Source organism: Aspergillus sclerotioniger (assembly GCF_003184525.1).
Source record: "Aspergillus sclerotioniger CBS 115572 chromosome Unknown BO94scaffold_61, whole genome shotgun sequence".
Classification (NCBI taxonomy): domain Eukaryota; kingdom Fungi; phylum Ascomycota; class Eurotiomycetes; order Eurotiales; family Aspergillaceae; genus Aspergillus; species Aspergillus sclerotioniger.
The window spans coordinates 2,041-20,755 of record NW_020291051.1 but is presented as its reverse complement, the minus strand read 5'-3'; positions in this window follow the sequence as shown (position 1 = coordinate 20,755).

The following is an 18,715-nucleotide window of genomic DNA, read 5'->3' as shown; positions in this document are numbered from 1 at the left end:
CTGATTCCTGCCTCTACAGCTAGATAATAAAAGTATAAGATAGAAATATAAAATTTCTCTGTAATCTTTATATATAGTTTACTGTATTAATAACAAGTATTATAAAATTTATTTAAGTTAGTAAAGACAGCTTTTAAATACTTTAAAATATCCTCTGTATTAAGATAGGAGTTAGTAATATTATAATAAAGTCTGAGAATTAGATACTTTTCAATATTATTTCTACAATATATAGTAATATAAGCAAGCTATATAGTTAAAATAAAAAGTTAATTAAGATTAATCTTTAACTTCTAGCGCATAGGCTGTATCCAGTGTTTGAAGAAAACATCTTTTCTATTATTAAATAAAGAAGAATCAGCGATTTTCAGTATTTTTTCATTTAAAAACTACTTTATTATATAAAATATCTACAGGACCAGGGCGTTCTGTTTTTTATTTATTTTTTTCTTAGAAATCAGGATAGCAATCTCCTGGCTTTATCTATTTTAAATATTGAGAAGATTATCTTTTTCAGTCTCCAGATTAGTAAAAATCTATAATAAGATATTAAAGATCTATTTCAGATCTTTCTAATATCAAATATTAAATTCAGTCTAATCAAATCTGTTTTTCTAATCTAGTTTGTAAGAGACTATTGCGGAGAACCTTCAATTACTTTTCAAAATAGAGATCTGGCTGCTTTCTCTAGCTATTCTGTTTAGTTTAGTAAATTAATTAATTAAATCATATTTAGTTATTAAGTATTATTAAGAATATAAGTGAAGGGACTGCTAATAACTTAACAGAAGCTGACTATATACAATAGTAAAAAAGAGATAGAAAGAACACTTAAAGTTATAAGATAGTTATTCAATATAAAATAATATTATATTAATACTAACTACTCTAGAACTTTAAGCGTGAAGAGAAAAAAAGAAAAACATAAAGTATTATAAATATCTGCTAAAGAAAAACAACACTAGCAACAGCAAAGTAAACAGAATAAACAGGATGATATAAGCATCATGTAATAACGTAATCCACTACCGAGCTGCCACCTGCGCTCCGATTTCCATGACTATGTTAGATTCAAGCACCACTTTACTAATAAAACAATTGCATTTCTCTATAAAATTAATTACTAGATGGGTTAGGATATCTGACCCTAGTATGCCCCTAAATATGATAAATAGAATACTGTGATGGCGCGCGTACGCGCACTCCAACTACAGGAAGCCCTAGATCCTTAGACACAGTATCTTGGGATTTAATAACCTGATTCTCCTACTGGAATCGCTCCTGGTCTTTCTAGATAGAAAGACCTTTTGCAGCAGTAAGTTGCTTAATAGATAACTTTTATTTTTAAAGCTTCTTTTTTTATGCAGCTTGTAGATCATGGTTTTCTGATATTAAAATAATAGTATTATTTATTATTTTTTATATTCTTTAATAAGTTAATCTAGCGCAGCCTTTATAGAAAAAAAGGGCTCTGTATACGCGCCCTAAGCAGCTTCTTAATTATAGATGCTTACTTCTCCAGCTGCCTGAAAGTATAGAATATCTTAGGCACTGAATTGGTTAACCAGCTGTCTGGTGGTGTCAGAATACTTAGTTAAATATTTAACTGACTAAGCACTCGCTCTGGATTAACGTAATCTACAAGCAAACCGGCCACACAAGCGGACCGGCCACCCACGCGTTTTGTACGCGTCTGATTTTTTAACTTATCTTTAAACCACCACCATGCCTTCAAAAATTCTTCAAAAATGCTCAAAATCTACTTATTCTGAAGGTCAAATCCTGCTTGCAATATCTGCTATTTAAAATAATCAAATACATTCAATTTTTGAAACTGCTTGTGTTTATAATATCCCAAGGACTACCCTGCAAGAACGACTACACAGGATTAAATCTTGTACGGAAACCCAACCTAATTCCCAGAAATTGACTACATTCAAAGAAGAATTAATTATTCAGTGAATCCTATCTCTAGATTCATGTAGAGCAGCAACCCGGCCCTGACATGTATAAGAAATTACTGATCTTATCTTGTCCAAACGCGGAGAGATTCTAATCCTAGTTATTAGTAAAAACTAAGTATATAACTTTATCAAACAATATATAGAGCTCAAAAGCAGATATGCTCAATACTATAATTATTAATAAGTAAATATAAAGAGCTAAAGACTAGAAATAAATAGTTTACACGTATATAAGTAATGATTATATAGCATGGAATCCAAACAGAAGATATCTATAATTTTAATAAGACAGGCTTTATAATAAGTCTAATATCTACTGCTAAAGTAGTTACTAGAACAGAAATAATTGGCAAGCCCTTACTCGTACAACCAGAGAATCAAGAATAAATACCATCAATTAAATATGTAAATTATACAGGCTGAGCACTCATGCCCTGTATTATCTTCAAAGAGAAGATTCATATACAAGAATAGTATAAGGGCATATTATTATTATCTGATTGGCAGATTGAAATCAGTGATAATAGATGGATAATAGATAAAATTATATTTCAATAGTCAGAAAAGCTCTTTATTCTAGCTATAAATGGCCATACGACTGGCAGATATTATCTATTAATCTTGGATGGACATGGCAGCCATTTAATACCTTGTTTTGATAAGCTTTACAGTAAGAATAATAATAATTCTATTTATATGCCTCCGCATTCATCTTATCTCTTATAACTGCTAGATATTGGATACTTCTTGCCCTTAAAACGAGCGTACAGGCGCCTAATTGAGGGCAAGGCCTGGCTCGGATATAATTATATTAATAAGCTTGACATTCTTAAGGCCTTCCTGCTTGCTCATACGGAGATATATATATCTAAAAATATTTAAAGCAGCTTTATAGCAGCTGGATTAGTCTCTTTAGATCTAGAACAAGTACTCAGTAAGCTTAATATTGAGCTTTATTTGCCGACACCACCTCCCACACGCTTATCTATATCTGATCTTAAAATGTCTTATAACACCTGTCAGTTATAAAAGTCAGTGTCTATAATCAAACATCTTCTTCGGCAGCGTATGTAAAGTCCACCAAGTCCAACAAACAAGGCACTGGAACAGGTATTTAAAGGCTTTAAAATAGTTTTAAATGGCAGTATAATCCTGGCTCAAGAGAATCATGAATTATGTGCTGCTAATGAGAAATCTTATTAAAAGCAGACCCGTTCTCAACGTCAAATTGAGTATATAAATGGATGTACCATCCAGGAAGCTCAGGAAAAGATATAATGTGTCTAACAAGAAGAATCCACGCGTTAAGTGCCAGAATCTATACCGGACGAAACCAGGCTGGCAACCTCTTCAAGGCTTGTACGGGCGCCACCACGCTGCAGTGATTGTCATTATCTAGGATATAAGTGATTACAATGTCTTAATCGTGTACGTAATTGACTTTTATATAAAAATACAATTTTCGGGTCTATAAAAGTGCTTGATTCGGACGTATGTAGGGGAGGTGGCCGGTTCACTTGTGTGGCCGGTTCGCTTGTGGATTACGTTATATAGAACTAGCTTAGTAACATAGAAATCACTGCAGATATTGCTAGTAGTATAGATATCTGTACGCGCCTGAAGGAAAGCTTCAAGGAAATCAAGCTTATCAATATAATTAAACCCAAGGCATATCTGCTTCTCCACTAAGCCTCCGTACGCATGTTTTAGCAGTAAAAAGCAGCCAACATTCAGAGATTGTAGTAAATGTGAAGAATAAGCAGGCATATAAATAAAAATAACATTATTCTTACTATATATCTAGTCAAATTAAGGGGTTAAATGACTGCCATAGCCATCAAGAACTAGAAGACAATATTTCCCAGTTATACAGCCAGTAGTAGCAGGAATAAAGAGGTTTTAAAATCAGTAAAGACTTATTTTATTACTAGTTCAGTTATTAAGACTAACCTCAATTCTCTAATTATATAATAAATTACTCTGATACTATCTCTCTATATAGATCTTCTTCTTAAAGATAATATATAGAGAAAATATCTAACTAGAAGTATTTATATATCTAATTAAAGTAACCTATTTCTGATTATCTAGCTGTACAAGGTGTGCTTTTTTATAGTAATCAGCTCTAGTAATTACTTATATAGTAATTATTAGATCTATAATAAAGCTAGTCTTATTAAAGTTATAGATATCTTCTTATATAATCTTTTATTATATTATAGTAATTTGTATATAATTAAACCATTCTTATATAATCTTAAGATCCTTATATTTAATATATTGATAATTATAGTATTGAGTATAGCAGGTTTTTAATTTATTATGTAATTTAATAAACATAGAGACCTAGTTTTCTTTAATAATTTGAATAGATATAGTTCTATATTTAGTAAGTAGAATATTAGCTATTTTTTATATATAAAATGGCTAGATACTTTATAATAATTCAATAATAAGATTTATTATATAAATAATTTTTTTAAGTTATTTTATGGGAATTAGCGCATGCTTTTTTATAATAATTACAGCTATGAAGATAGTCTTATAGAGTTAAATATAGAATATTATAGATCTATATAGCTTTAATAATTTAGAAGATTTACTAATTTTCTATAATAAAGATTGCTAATAAAACCCTGTCTTCTTACTTGACTAGATTTCTTGAATTTTGACGCACTTTCGGATGCATGGTTGGTGGTTGAATTGAGCGAGGATTTTAACCGGTGCCAAAAACGCGTGAGGTGGCGGCTCGGTAGTAGGTAGCGGCTCGGTAGTGGATCATGTTACCCAGCGGAGCTGCCGTCACACAGATTACCCAGACTAAATAAGAGACTTTTACTTTTATTAGTTAATAATAGTATTTAGTAAAGATTAATATATTTCTTAGTATTTTAGTTTTTTATTCTTATTGTAGACCTATCTTTTCAGTATAGTAATTAATATAATTATAAAATTAACTAGTTAGACTAATATAGTGTTTCAGATTCTTGAGTATATGTAGAAACTTTAATAATTATATAATATGAAGGGTATCTTCAGAGATATATAATCCTAAAGTATTAACTTATTAGTCTAGTAATTAAATAAAGAAAAAGATAATAAATACTTCTTAAAAAGTAAGCTTAATACTCAAATTACTTAATTTAATAAAAACTTGCTAAAGATAGGTGATATATTTATTAAATGAATAAAATATATTAATTTTATTATTAATATATATATATATAGTAAAATCCATGAAGATCCTTCAAATAAATATCTATTCATTATTAAATAAAGAAAATAGAATTAATAAAGCTTATTATAATAATATTGAAGACTTCTTAACTGCAATAGCTGATAATAGTAAGATAATAATAATAATCTTTATATACTGGTCACTAATAAAATATCTAGCATATATTAAGTACTGAGATGTATAAACAGTATTTTAATAAAGTAGTAATATTATTAATAATAAGTACAGAATAAATATCTAGCTTCGCTTTGTTTATTAATGTTATATAAATTTATAATAATATAATCTTTTAATATAAAGTCTTCGGATGTATAAATATCATACTATATAATAAAAATAAGATGCTTAATAGAAATGTAGTCTTTAGTATATTCTATTTTACCATAAATATATAATAAAATTAAATATTTTATTAATAACTTTATAGTTATACTGGCTGATATAGTAGATATATAATTTTAGAATATATTATTTTTATTTATCTGTAATAAAGATTTCAATTTATTTATATTCTAGAATATTGATAATACTAATATTAAAAGTATCAGTATTTACTTATATATTGTAGTATTCAGTAAGTTAATATATATACTAAATAATAATAAGATTCTTATTATATATAAGAATATTTAGCGGAATAACTGTAATATTATTAAAAATATTATATTTATTAATAAACAGATTATCTGATATAATGGATTTATAAGTATTAATATTATAAATATTAATAAAAACAGTATTTAATTTAGCAGTATTCATATCAACTTTATATACTATAATAAAATTAGAATTAGAGATATTACTGAGATAAATATAATAATTTATAATAATAGATTTAAAGATCATATTAAAAGCTTTAATAAAAACATCTATATCTACAAGATAAGTATAATATATTAAATATTAGATTTAACTGCTATTTATGAAAATTAAATCTTAATTAAATAGATCTTTTTAACTTTAATAGAGACTCTTCTATGTGAATAATCAGAGATAATAATATTTTAATTAAAGTAGATAAATATAGATAACATACAGTTAGTCTTTAATATATAATTTATAATAAAGATAAGGTCTTTATACATATAAATAGTTAGAAGATAATTATTAAAATTAATTATGATATTTCTATAATCTATAATATTTATATCAATAAACAGGTTAAGTTTTATGTCAGTAATTAAATAACTTATGATTTTAATCTTAGTAAATCTGTAGATAGTAGATAAAGTATATATTAATATTACTGATAATAAGAAATAAATATCAAATAAAGTATATTCTGTAGAGGAATATTTAAAATTAATATTAATAATATTAATTAACGTAATCCACTACCGAGCCGCCACCTTACGTGTTTTTGGCACCGGTTAAAATCCTCGCTCAATTTAACCATCAACCATGTCTCCAAAAGTGTGTCAAAATTCAAGAAATCTAGTCAAGTAAGAAAACAGGATTTTATTAATAATCTTTATTATAGAGAATAAGTAAATCTTCTAAATTATTAAAATTATATAGATCTATAATATTCTATATTTAACTTTACAGGACTATATCTTCATGGCTGTAATTATTATAAGAAAATATGTATTAACTTTTATCAAATAACTTGAAATAAAGAGAAATTATTTGTATAATAAATCTTATTATTAAATTATTATAAAGTATCTTCCTGGCCATCTTATATATAAAAAATAATTAATATTCTACTTACTAAATATGGAACTATATCTACTTAAACTGTTAAAGAGAACTGGATCTTTAAGTTTATTAAATAATATAATAAATTGAAAATCTGTTACATTTAATATTATGATCATCAAGATATTAGATATAAGGATCTTAAGATCATATAAGAATGGTTTAATTATATATAAATTATTATAATATAATAAAAGAGTATTAAGCTATAAAATTGTTTATTTTATAATATATTTCTGCTTATCCTGGTTATATATATTCTTTCTTAATAGCAATATTCATATTAACAGTATTCTAATTATTTATAAAGATAAAAAGATTAAAGACACTGAAGAGTTTATTATTAGTATTAAGTTTAATAATAATAAAATAAAGTCTGTAATCAAGATATAAATATATTAAAATATTATTAAAAAATTTTACTTCTTCTTAATCTTCCTTATTAAATATTTATAAAGATACTCTTTATAACTATTCTAGATAAGAAGACTATTATCTAAATTACTATACAGTATAGCAGCTATAAACATACAATATAACTTTTATCTAAGATATAAAATAAATCTTTAATAAAAGAAGTGAAATTATTTATTATTTTACTGTATAATACTCCGGGCATAGCAGGCCTTATAATAAATATAATAAACAGTATAAAATATTACTTACTCAATATTATTAACTAATTTATAATAAACTTAAATCTTATAGTTACTACCCAGTAACTTCCCGGAGACTAATCTAACAGTATACAGATTCCTAAAAAATTTAAAATCTTTAATAATAATAAGTAGATACTAGAGACTAAAAGACTCACTATAAGTCAAAAAAATAAAATAAAACCAACTAATCTGATTAATTTAATAAGTATACTTTTCCACATCTTCTACTTCATCTATATAAAATAAAATGAAGTATCTGAATAAATAAAATCACAGTAATCTAAATTCACAGCACAGTACTTAAAGAAATTAATAAAAATAGAAGTCTGTATAATAGGGAGGCGCTACAGCCACACCAGCCAGGCTACAACCACACCTTCCGTTTTCTAATATAGGTTTAGCCCGTGTCACGTGACTGGCAGAATAGTATTCTATATTACATCATTAATAGTATCACATCGTGTCTTCGTACTCCGAGTTCAGTTTTATCATCTTTAATCCTTTATTTTCTATTATGGTTTAGTATTATTCTCTGTCTGCTTATCTTTTTATCTGCTTCATATCTTTCTGTACTAAGTTTACTCTACCTGTTTTAACTAAAATCTAATTTTTAAGACTATAAAGAACCCTTAGGGCTTTTAAGCCCGTGCGCCCCCTCCAGCTCACTAGCTTGCTTAAAAAAGTATTAAGAAGATAACACGAGCTAGATCTCAGAGTTATTTTGCAAGTCACGTGACGCGGGATACATCTATATCAAAAGATGGAAGGTGTAGTTGTAGCCTGGCCGGTGTGGCTGTAGCGCCTCCCTATTAATTTGATTAGAATAATAAATAATATATAATCTGAATTGTTATATATAGTATAAGGCTCTGACTAAATATAGGTTTAGTTTATTAGTAAAAATAGTGTTTAAAGGTGGCTGTGTAATAATGTTTATTATAGGTTAATAATTAATATAGATAATTTCTAGTATAGTTATATATTTAATTAAATAATAGACTTTGTAGAGTATCTATACTAGTGTTAAAGGTATGTAGAGAGATATGGAACAATACAAAGTTAGCCTTAGGAATCAGGCTAGGTCTTGTATTGCAAGTCTAAGTATTATAAACAATGAGTATACATAGATATAGAACTGATTACTAGTCTTTCAGAGTTTCTTATAGCCAGTATAGTATATATTTCATCAAATTATCTAATTATATAGATTATTTAGTTGAATAGCTTGTTTTTCTATAAGTTCTAAAACCTTGATATATTAGAAAGTATAATGTTTATTATAGGATTACTTAAGATATTTAATATCCTTGCTCTTCTTATACAGGTGCCTTATCCTAAGATTGAGACAGTCATTTAACACAAAATGAAGTCATATTAGTGCTAACTATTTTAGAACTTTAAGCGCGAAGAGAACAAAAGGAAAACAGAAAGTGTTATAGATATTCACTAAAGAAAAATAATAATGGTAATTGTAAAGTAAATAAAATAAATAAAATAATATAAGTATTACGTAATACCCGGTAGAGCTTTCATTATATTATTTTTTTATGTAGATCTGATTATCTTTAATTAAAGAGATATTATTATTATTATGATCTGCAGTGAATTTATTCTTTTTAACTGTAATAATTTATAAAGCTAGTCTTTTAAAGAGTCCTAGTTAAACTAGATAGCAAGTATAGAAATTATATAAGTAAAATAATATATTCTAAAAGTTATTAGTAAAATATTATTTATAGTTATTCTTATTTAATGTAACTTATTTAACCTGATATTATAATATTAATAATTAACTCGCAGGTGGCTTTTTGATATCTATTCAACTTTTTATTCAGTATAGTTATTAACTTTAATAAAGGGTGTTTGATTAAGAACCTGTTTAGATAGTGGTTTTAAAGTATTATATAAACAGAGCTTGTTACAATAGAAGTTTAAATAGACTTTGATACTGTGAAATAATAAAACTCTGAATATATGATTAATCTTCTCAGTAATAAATACTGAACTAGATTAGTTTTTAAAGAGTTTTTTGAATGGTTATCCCCACCCAGTATTAGTTATAAATATTGATATATAATTTATCTTTAATAATAAAGTTTATAAAAAAATATTACTGGGTAACTGTATAAGTTCATATTTATTAAACTGTTTATATATTATTTTTAATTAAGTTCTATATTTATTTCATGTAATGGATTAAAGCCTAAACTTATTCTTAATTAATAATATTTATGACAGGATTCTGGAGAGATATTTAATTAAAAATAGAGGATTTGTACTCTTAATTAATTATAAAGAATAATAATTCTGTAGATTTCTTTAGTGAGATTATAAAGATAAAGTTAAGTAATAATAAAAGTTTACATTAGATATCTTGATAATAATTTATAAAAAGAATCAGTCTCTGTATAGTATATAAATTTATAATCTTTATTTATTTATTAGTCTAGAGATAGAATATGTTTAAAAATTAAGTTTAATTTATAATATAGAATAAAACTTATTTTAAAACTCTAATATAAACTTTTTTTTGTAGTCTAATATAATAAATAGTATCCAAAAGTCTTAACTAAGAATATATTTATTCTAGAAAAACTTAGATTCTTTTTTATGTAAAGATATATTTCATGTAAATATTAAAATAATTTCTTTATTGAAATAATTAATTATGAATACTATAATGTTAAAATTATAGTATTTTCTCGGGAATATTCAGAAGTTTATTAATAAATATTATTTCAATTAGTCTAGAATTAGTATTAGCTATAAGGATTTTGAGAAGAGATTTTATTATATATTTTTTACATATAAATTAAATAATTATTAAGATAGTACTGTATATCTAAGTTTTAGATATTTTAATAATATCAGTGTTTTATAAGAGTCAGTATCTTTATTCAGTTTAGATAAATAAATAATAATTAATAATAAATCTTATTTAGTAACTAAATATATAAGTTCCTGTTATTTAAGATTATTAATAGATTATTAAATAAAGTAAATCTATTTTTTATAATATATTTTTTTTATTTAGCAGGCTTACTTCCAGTAAGATTTTAATAAGAAATATTTCTAGTTAATTACTAGAAGTTAATTTATTATCTACAAGTATTCTTTCATAAAGATAATAATAATTATAAATTTTTAAAATTATTAAAGAAATATTAATCTTATTTGTGAAATGCTCCGGGGATAATAAAATTATTTATAGTATTAAAATAATATATATTTATCTTCTTTCTTACAGATTAAAATATTTATTAAGATATTATACTTTCTAAAATAAAATTAGATTAAAAGATAATATTAAGAGAGAAACTCCGCTTACTATGCTTAATAGATATTTAATTATTCAATAATTATAAAGTATTCTAGAGCCCGGTGATTAGTTAAGATATTTAAATAATATAGATATTAAAATTCCTTTAACTCTAGTTTTTATTCTTCTAAGACTGAGATAATTGCCAGCAGTTTCTTACTATAGATATTATAATTATATTTAATAGAAAATATAATCTTAGAATAATAAGTTACCAGATACTGGATTTTATTAATTAGTTATAATAATATTTTAGTAGTAATATAATAATACTACTAATAAACAGTAATACAATTATTTAATCATTAACTATAGAAATTTAATATATACATCAACTATAGTAATCAGTACATAAACACCTATATTATTCTTACTAGTAATACTCTGTCTTATAAAGATCAAGATTAACAAGTATTTATATTATATAATTATTCTCTATATGATTATTTATTTTATTCTAATAATTAACACTACTATAACCTGTCTTATGATCCCAGTATTTACTATGCTAGTAACTCTTTTGATTATAATAATAATCAAGATTTATTTAGCTACTTTAACCTGCCTGATAATATATATTATACTGAGCTAAATTTCAAATCTATCCTTAAAGATAATAACTCCTATATATTTAGCGTGGAGATTGATAATATTAATTATAACATCAATCTTTTTACCTTCTCTGGATATTAATGTTCCCAATTATAATTATATTATTATTAGTTATTTTATCTACTATAAAGAATTCTTATTTAATAATAGATTACATAAATATTGGTCTTACTCTATCGCTACAGATCTATATAAATGAACTATATTACTTATAAAAGTCTATATTATTAAATCGTCCAGTCCTCAGATAATTAAATCTAATAGAACCAGTATTAATATTTTTATAAATCTGTATTTATGGCGTGCAGTCACCAATAATACTAGGCTAAATAATACTTTTTATAATATTAAATATATCTTAATACAGATTATTTATCTAGTATTATTAATACTATCTTTGTTAAAAATATATCTAATATCCAAATCCGGTCTATAGAGTACTTAATTGTTATTATTAATATTAATTCCAAACAGTTTTCTACAGAATATGCAATATTCAATATTTATTTCCTATTATCAGTTATATTAATATCTACCTTAGTTATTAATAGATTTACTATCTATGGATATATTAAGATTAAGATTATAGTTTACTTAGTTACTAATATGAAACTCAATCTACTTATCAGTATAGATATTATAGATTGTAAAGATATAATAACTAATTTTAATTATTATCTTATTACAATTTATATATACAAGAATTTTATTTTTACTATAAATTACATGCTAAAGACTAATTATATATTACTTATATCTATCTACTCTAACTAAAATATTATTATATCTGGCTATTCACAAGGTAAGGTCTCTATCAAGATAGAGCTAATTATCTTTTCTTATTTTAAGATTCTTAGTAATTACTGGAATCTAAAGTATATTATAATTTAATAATAACTTTCTAAATAGCAGATATACTGAGCCTAATTTCTAAATTATTTAAATTTTAGAATTAATTATTATCTAAAGATAATATATATTAAATTAAATACTCTGTCCCGGAGGGCCCAGGATATATTTAAAAAAAAGATAAGTATATTATAAACTATAAGATCTAGCTATTTTATCTAATATTAGAAAAGGAATTTATCTGTATAATATTTATTAAAAACAACTTTAATAAGAAAAAGCCCGGAGGACCAATCCTGGATAAAATATAGATAAAGATTAAGAAAATTAATAAAGATTTAAATAAATATTAGAAGACTGTGGCTGAAGACTAGTCTAAACTTTTTAAATAGTTAAAATTAAAGGTTTCTATTACAGAGCATTAACTGGATATAATAAGTATTTACTCTTCTTGAAATAAGGTTAAATCTTTAACTTAAAATCTTTATAAATTTAAATTATTTAAACAATTTATAATAGTATAATTATCAGACACCCCGGATAAGACTAAATATATAAAATTATTATTTATTTTTATTACTAACTGAACATAAGTAAGAATATTTATTATTTTTACTAGAATTATAATAGCTGCAAAGCCAATAATATTTAATAAGACTATAAATAAAGTTTACTTAAATTACTATTAATCTTAGACTGATTTTGGTAAGATATTATGATTATTTTTAATATTTTCTCTGAGTCTTAAGATTATAAAAATATTATGATTATTACTGATTGGCTAATAAAGAGGGTTATTATTAAGACTGTATTTAATATAGATATAAAAGACTTTATAAATATTTTTATTAAAGTTTTTCATAATTATTATAAAGTAATACAGTCTGTAGTCTCTAATCAGGGCTTACAGTTTATAAGTAAGTTTTAAATTATACTATATAAAGCTTTAAAAATTAAGAAATAGCTTCTTATAATTTATTATCTAGAGATAGATAGTGCTACAGAGTATTTTATCATAATTGTTAGGATATTTTTATAGTACTTTATTAATTAGTAATAGACTAACTAGTAAGAAATGTTATTCATAATTTAACTAGTCCTTAATAACTAGGAGTCCGTGTTTATAGAGATTAATCTTTTCTTTTTATAATATAGTTGTTATATAAAGTTTCTAGATTTGATAATTGAAACTGATATCTCAGGAAGCTGTTAAGCTTAAAGCTTTTAAAAATAAGTTAAAATGATTCTTAATAAGTTTCAGAGAGCTTGCAATATTACTAGTTTAATAATAGTAACTGTTTAAGAAGTATAAAATGGTATGTTAACTAGTAATAAAATCTATTATTCTACTATAAAATTAGTAATAAGATTTAGTTAGATTTAAAAAATATTATTAATAATAACTTCAGTAAGAAGTTAGATTAATATAATATACAATTTATAGTGTTTGAGCAGATTGAGATACATACTTATAAATTAAATATGCTAACTAAAGTTTATCTTATATTTTATACTAATCTACTTTAGCCTGCTACTATAGACTTCTTATTAATATAAGAGATTATTAATTAGTAATCTGATATTAAAATTACTAAAGATAGAACTGGAGAATAGAAAATTGAAAAGATTTTAAATAAAAATATGTTTTAAAAGAAATATAGCTATAAAAAATTTTCTTAATTAAACAAAAAGAATATATTATATTTATCTGGAAACTGGCTATGGAACTCTATAAAATAAAAGTTTATAATATCTAGTATAAATTTAACTATTTCTTTTATCAATATCTATATCAGTCTTGTTGTATTGGGATCAGGTGGGAGGTAGTTGAAAAAGGTTGAATCTTATTAGTTATCCAGAACTCTTCACATACCTTGAGTAGTTCTTGGCCTCTTGAGCCTGTCACATAGAGTCCCCATATACTCAGGTGCACCCGGGAGGAGGTGGGCAACGACCCTTGTAAGGAATATATAATTTACTATTTCATTAAGATACTAAACTTCTTACTTATTTATAAGAATATGATGAAGAATTATTATATATTTTTATTTCTGATTATAATGCTCGCTTTACTAGTAGTATTTAGAAAGGATTACTTTTTAAGCTAGATATATTATAGTATTACAGTATAGTATACTATCCTTAAACTAATAATTAAATTGAATATACAATTTAGATCATTAAGATCATATTATATTATGCAGTTATTCAAGATCTATTTTAAATTTTAAAACTTTCGATTATTATTAATATTTTTTATATAACTTCAAGTACCTTTACTAAGTATATATCTTTCTACTTAATTTTTAGTATAGATTTATACTATTTCTAAAATTTCTTTAAATTCTTATTATTTACTAAATAAGATTATATTAGTCCTTGTCTAGATATTAAAGAAACCATGAAATTCAGATCTATAAATATAAAGCTTTATTATAATAAATATAAAGCTTTATTATAATAAATATTATCAATCTATATTATTCAATTTTAATAATAAGATTCTAATTACACTTTATAAAAAATACTTATTACCTAATACTAAGATTTTAAAATAAAAAAGCCATCTTAATAATACAGTAATTTTTATACAGTTATCCAATATATTAAAAGACATGTGTATTATTTGAATCTACTTAAGTTATAGAATATTTATAGTATTTTATTTATTATTTAATTTAAATCTTATTTCTGTATTGGTAATATCTCCTGTCCAGATAAATATCTTATTAAATTTTTAAATAATAATAATCCTGCAAATTCTGTTAACACTAATTTTATTAATATTAATTCTGATCTGTTTAGATATAATCTTACTAAACTAAATTCTATACATACAGACTATTAGAAAACTAATTATATTCTTAATAAATATTATAACTATTATAATCAAGATCCTTTCTTTATATAATAATATCTTATTTATTATCTTAATTATAAAATAAATCATAATCTCTGGATTTATAAATATAATATAGATACTTCAGATCTTATTTATTAATAAAGAAAATATTCTTAATCCTAATATTTAATTTTAATAATTACCTATGTATCTTTATTTCCGTATCTTATATAATAATAATATTACTTTTCTTTTATTTATAAGGATATATGATTATTTCAATAACTCTCTTTAATCTATATATATAACATTCTATATAGCAGTTATCTAATAGATTACTTCTGCATTCCTGCTAAAGATCATCCCGCGGTCCTTCTATATATATATATGTATTAGTCCTTAGTATATAGCTATATTGACAGATCTTCTTTTTAACTGATTATTATACTACTTCATACTCTTTATCTTCCTTGCTTGGCTGCTATATACAGTTTGTTAATATTATTAATTATTACATAAATGATATTAAAAGATATTTAACTTCCAGACACTATTATAATAATACTAATTCTTATGTTATTATATAGAATTTTTTAAAGTACCTAGAAATTATCTTTATTAATCTAAGAAAGATCTGTAATGTTTATTACTAATATAAGAAATTATATATTAAGATCAAAAGAAATTCTATATATTTATTTTATATTTTTATTATTTAGCCGTGGAGGCAGGAATCAGTACAAATATTCTAAAACAGTAAAAATATTTTAAAAAACTCTATATAATGAAATATTCTTTAAATTCAAGAAAATAATTCTATATAATTTCAATAATAAGAAATATTTCTTTAACCGCTATATAAAAGAATATATTAATTTTACTAATCTTATTAATAATTTCATAAAATACTATATTAAGAACAATATTATAATAATTAATAATTATAAAGAAAACTATAGTCTTTATATTACTAATCTTATTAATAATTGCATAAAATACTATATTAAGAACAATATTATAATTATTAATTATTATAAAGAAAACTATAGTCTTTATATTATCTTGATTACCTTCAATTTTAAAAATATATTTTTTAAAGCTTCTACCTATATTTGTAATATAGAATCTAAGAATAAAGAAATCTTAATAAAAAAAGAAAAGTATTTTCATTATAAGAAACTCGATTACTAGAGTAAAGAATATAAAAAAAATTATAGAAATAAAGATTTTAAAAAACTTAAAAGAGAAATCTGAATTAATAAAAAATAATATTTCAAAAAGGATTTCTTTTTAAACAAGTTAAAAGCTTAAGCCAGTATAATAAATATATAAAACTTAGTAAGAAATAATAATAATAGTCTTATAATTATTATTAATAATAAGCTTTAATAGAAAGTTAATTATAAATTCAATATATATAATTTACTTAAATCTGATAATTAATGATTATTTATTTCTAAAAACCCTATTTCATATACTAGATTTAAAAAGATATAATATCAATTTAGACTAAATGTGATTTACTAAATATAATATCTTATTAAATTATTAAAATTCTTAATTAATCTAATTAAATTAATTAATCTTAAGAAATAAACTAAAGACTAATCTTATAAATATTTTTTAAAGTATTCTGAAATATCTTTCTATAAATTAAAAGTGTTAATAAAATATAATTTATAAAGATTATAAAATATAGTTAGTGAAGATATAATTAAAGTTGTAATCTTTTATCATAATTCTTTTTATATTAATTAAAGCAGCCAGCCCGTGTAAGGCCCTTATAAAGATAAAGTATAATATAAAAAAAATATTAATAGTATTATTATTTTAATATTATAAAAACAGAGCTAGTATTTATACTAATTAAGTTTTCTTATAAAGAAATTACTTTTATTAAAATTACTAACCTCCAGCAGTATCTCAAAAATCTTAAGATAAAGATTTTTATTATTTAATATAATTAGAAAAATTATTATAAAAAGATTAAAGTTCTTGTATATAATTAAAAAAGCAAAAATTAAAAAAAACCTTTCTAGGAATATCATGATTTAATAAATATTTTTTTTCAAAAAAATTAAATACTTTATCTTTCTCTTAATACTATAATTATAAGATTTAATTAAAAAAGTAAATCTGTTAAAGATTACTCTTTATAAGACAATAATAAAAGAATTATAAACTACTTATAATTTATTATTAAAAATCTAGTTAAAAAATTTATTACGTTAAATTCTTTATTTTTTATATTTTTAATTTTAATAACTTAGAAGGCTAAAAAGAATCAGTATTTCTATATTAATTATTAAAAACTAAATATTTTAATTAAAAAGAATCTATATTTCTTATTCTTAGTTAATAAGATTGTAAATTATCTGTATTATATAAAGATCTTTTATAAACCTAATATTAAATAAAGCTTTTACTGAATCGGAATGAACCCTATCTTTAAAGATCGTATTATATTTTAAGTATAATATAATCTATTTGAATACTAATTTTTTAGACTTATAAACAGACCTGTTACCTTTTAATAACTTATTAATAAAGTCTTAAGAAATATCTAGATAAATTTATTATTACTTATATTAATAATATACTGATTTATAATAATAATATAGATAAATATAAATTATATATATAATTAGTATTTAAAAGTTATAGATAATATAATTTTAGACTATTATTTATAAATATAAGTTTTATATTACTAAAGATAAATATCTTAGATTTATAATTATTATAAATGATTTCCATGTAAACCCTATAAAAATTTTTATAATAATTAAATAACTTTAATAATTATGAAAAACATCTAATTCTTTTAAGCTTCTATAACTTTTACTGATAATTTATTAAAATTAATAATAAAATAATATAATCTCTAATATTACTTACTCAAAAAAATATTATCTTTAATTAGAGTTCTATCTCTATTAAGAGCTTTAAAATATTTAAAAATATCTTAATCTTTGTACTTGTTTTGGTTTATTATAATCTTATCTTTTCTACTTATAAATAAATAAATAGGGTAAATAGAATTATTACTAGAATACTATTATAGCTAGTTAATAAAATGTAATATCTAATAATTTATTGTTCTAAAATCATGTCACTTATTGAATATAACTATAATATTTATAATATGAGATTAGTAGTAATTATTTAAACTTTAAAAGAATAAAGACTGGAGTTAAAAAACTTTAATATTTAAATTATTTTAGTATCTTAATTGATTATTAAATCCCGAAATATTCTATAATAATAAAGTAACTAAACACCAGCTAGGTATAATAAGTGAAAGTGTTTTTTAATATTATCTTAAAATTATAAATAAGTTTTATTGTTTTTAAAATATTTTATAAACAAAGCTGATAGTTTTTTAATGATTTTAAAATTTATAATCATCATTATTTTTTATAAAAAAATCCTTGTAAATAATAAACTAACTTCTAGTAGTTAATTAAAAATATCTTTTTTAAAATCTTACTAAGAGCAAGCTTATTATACAGAAAAGGATTATACTATAGA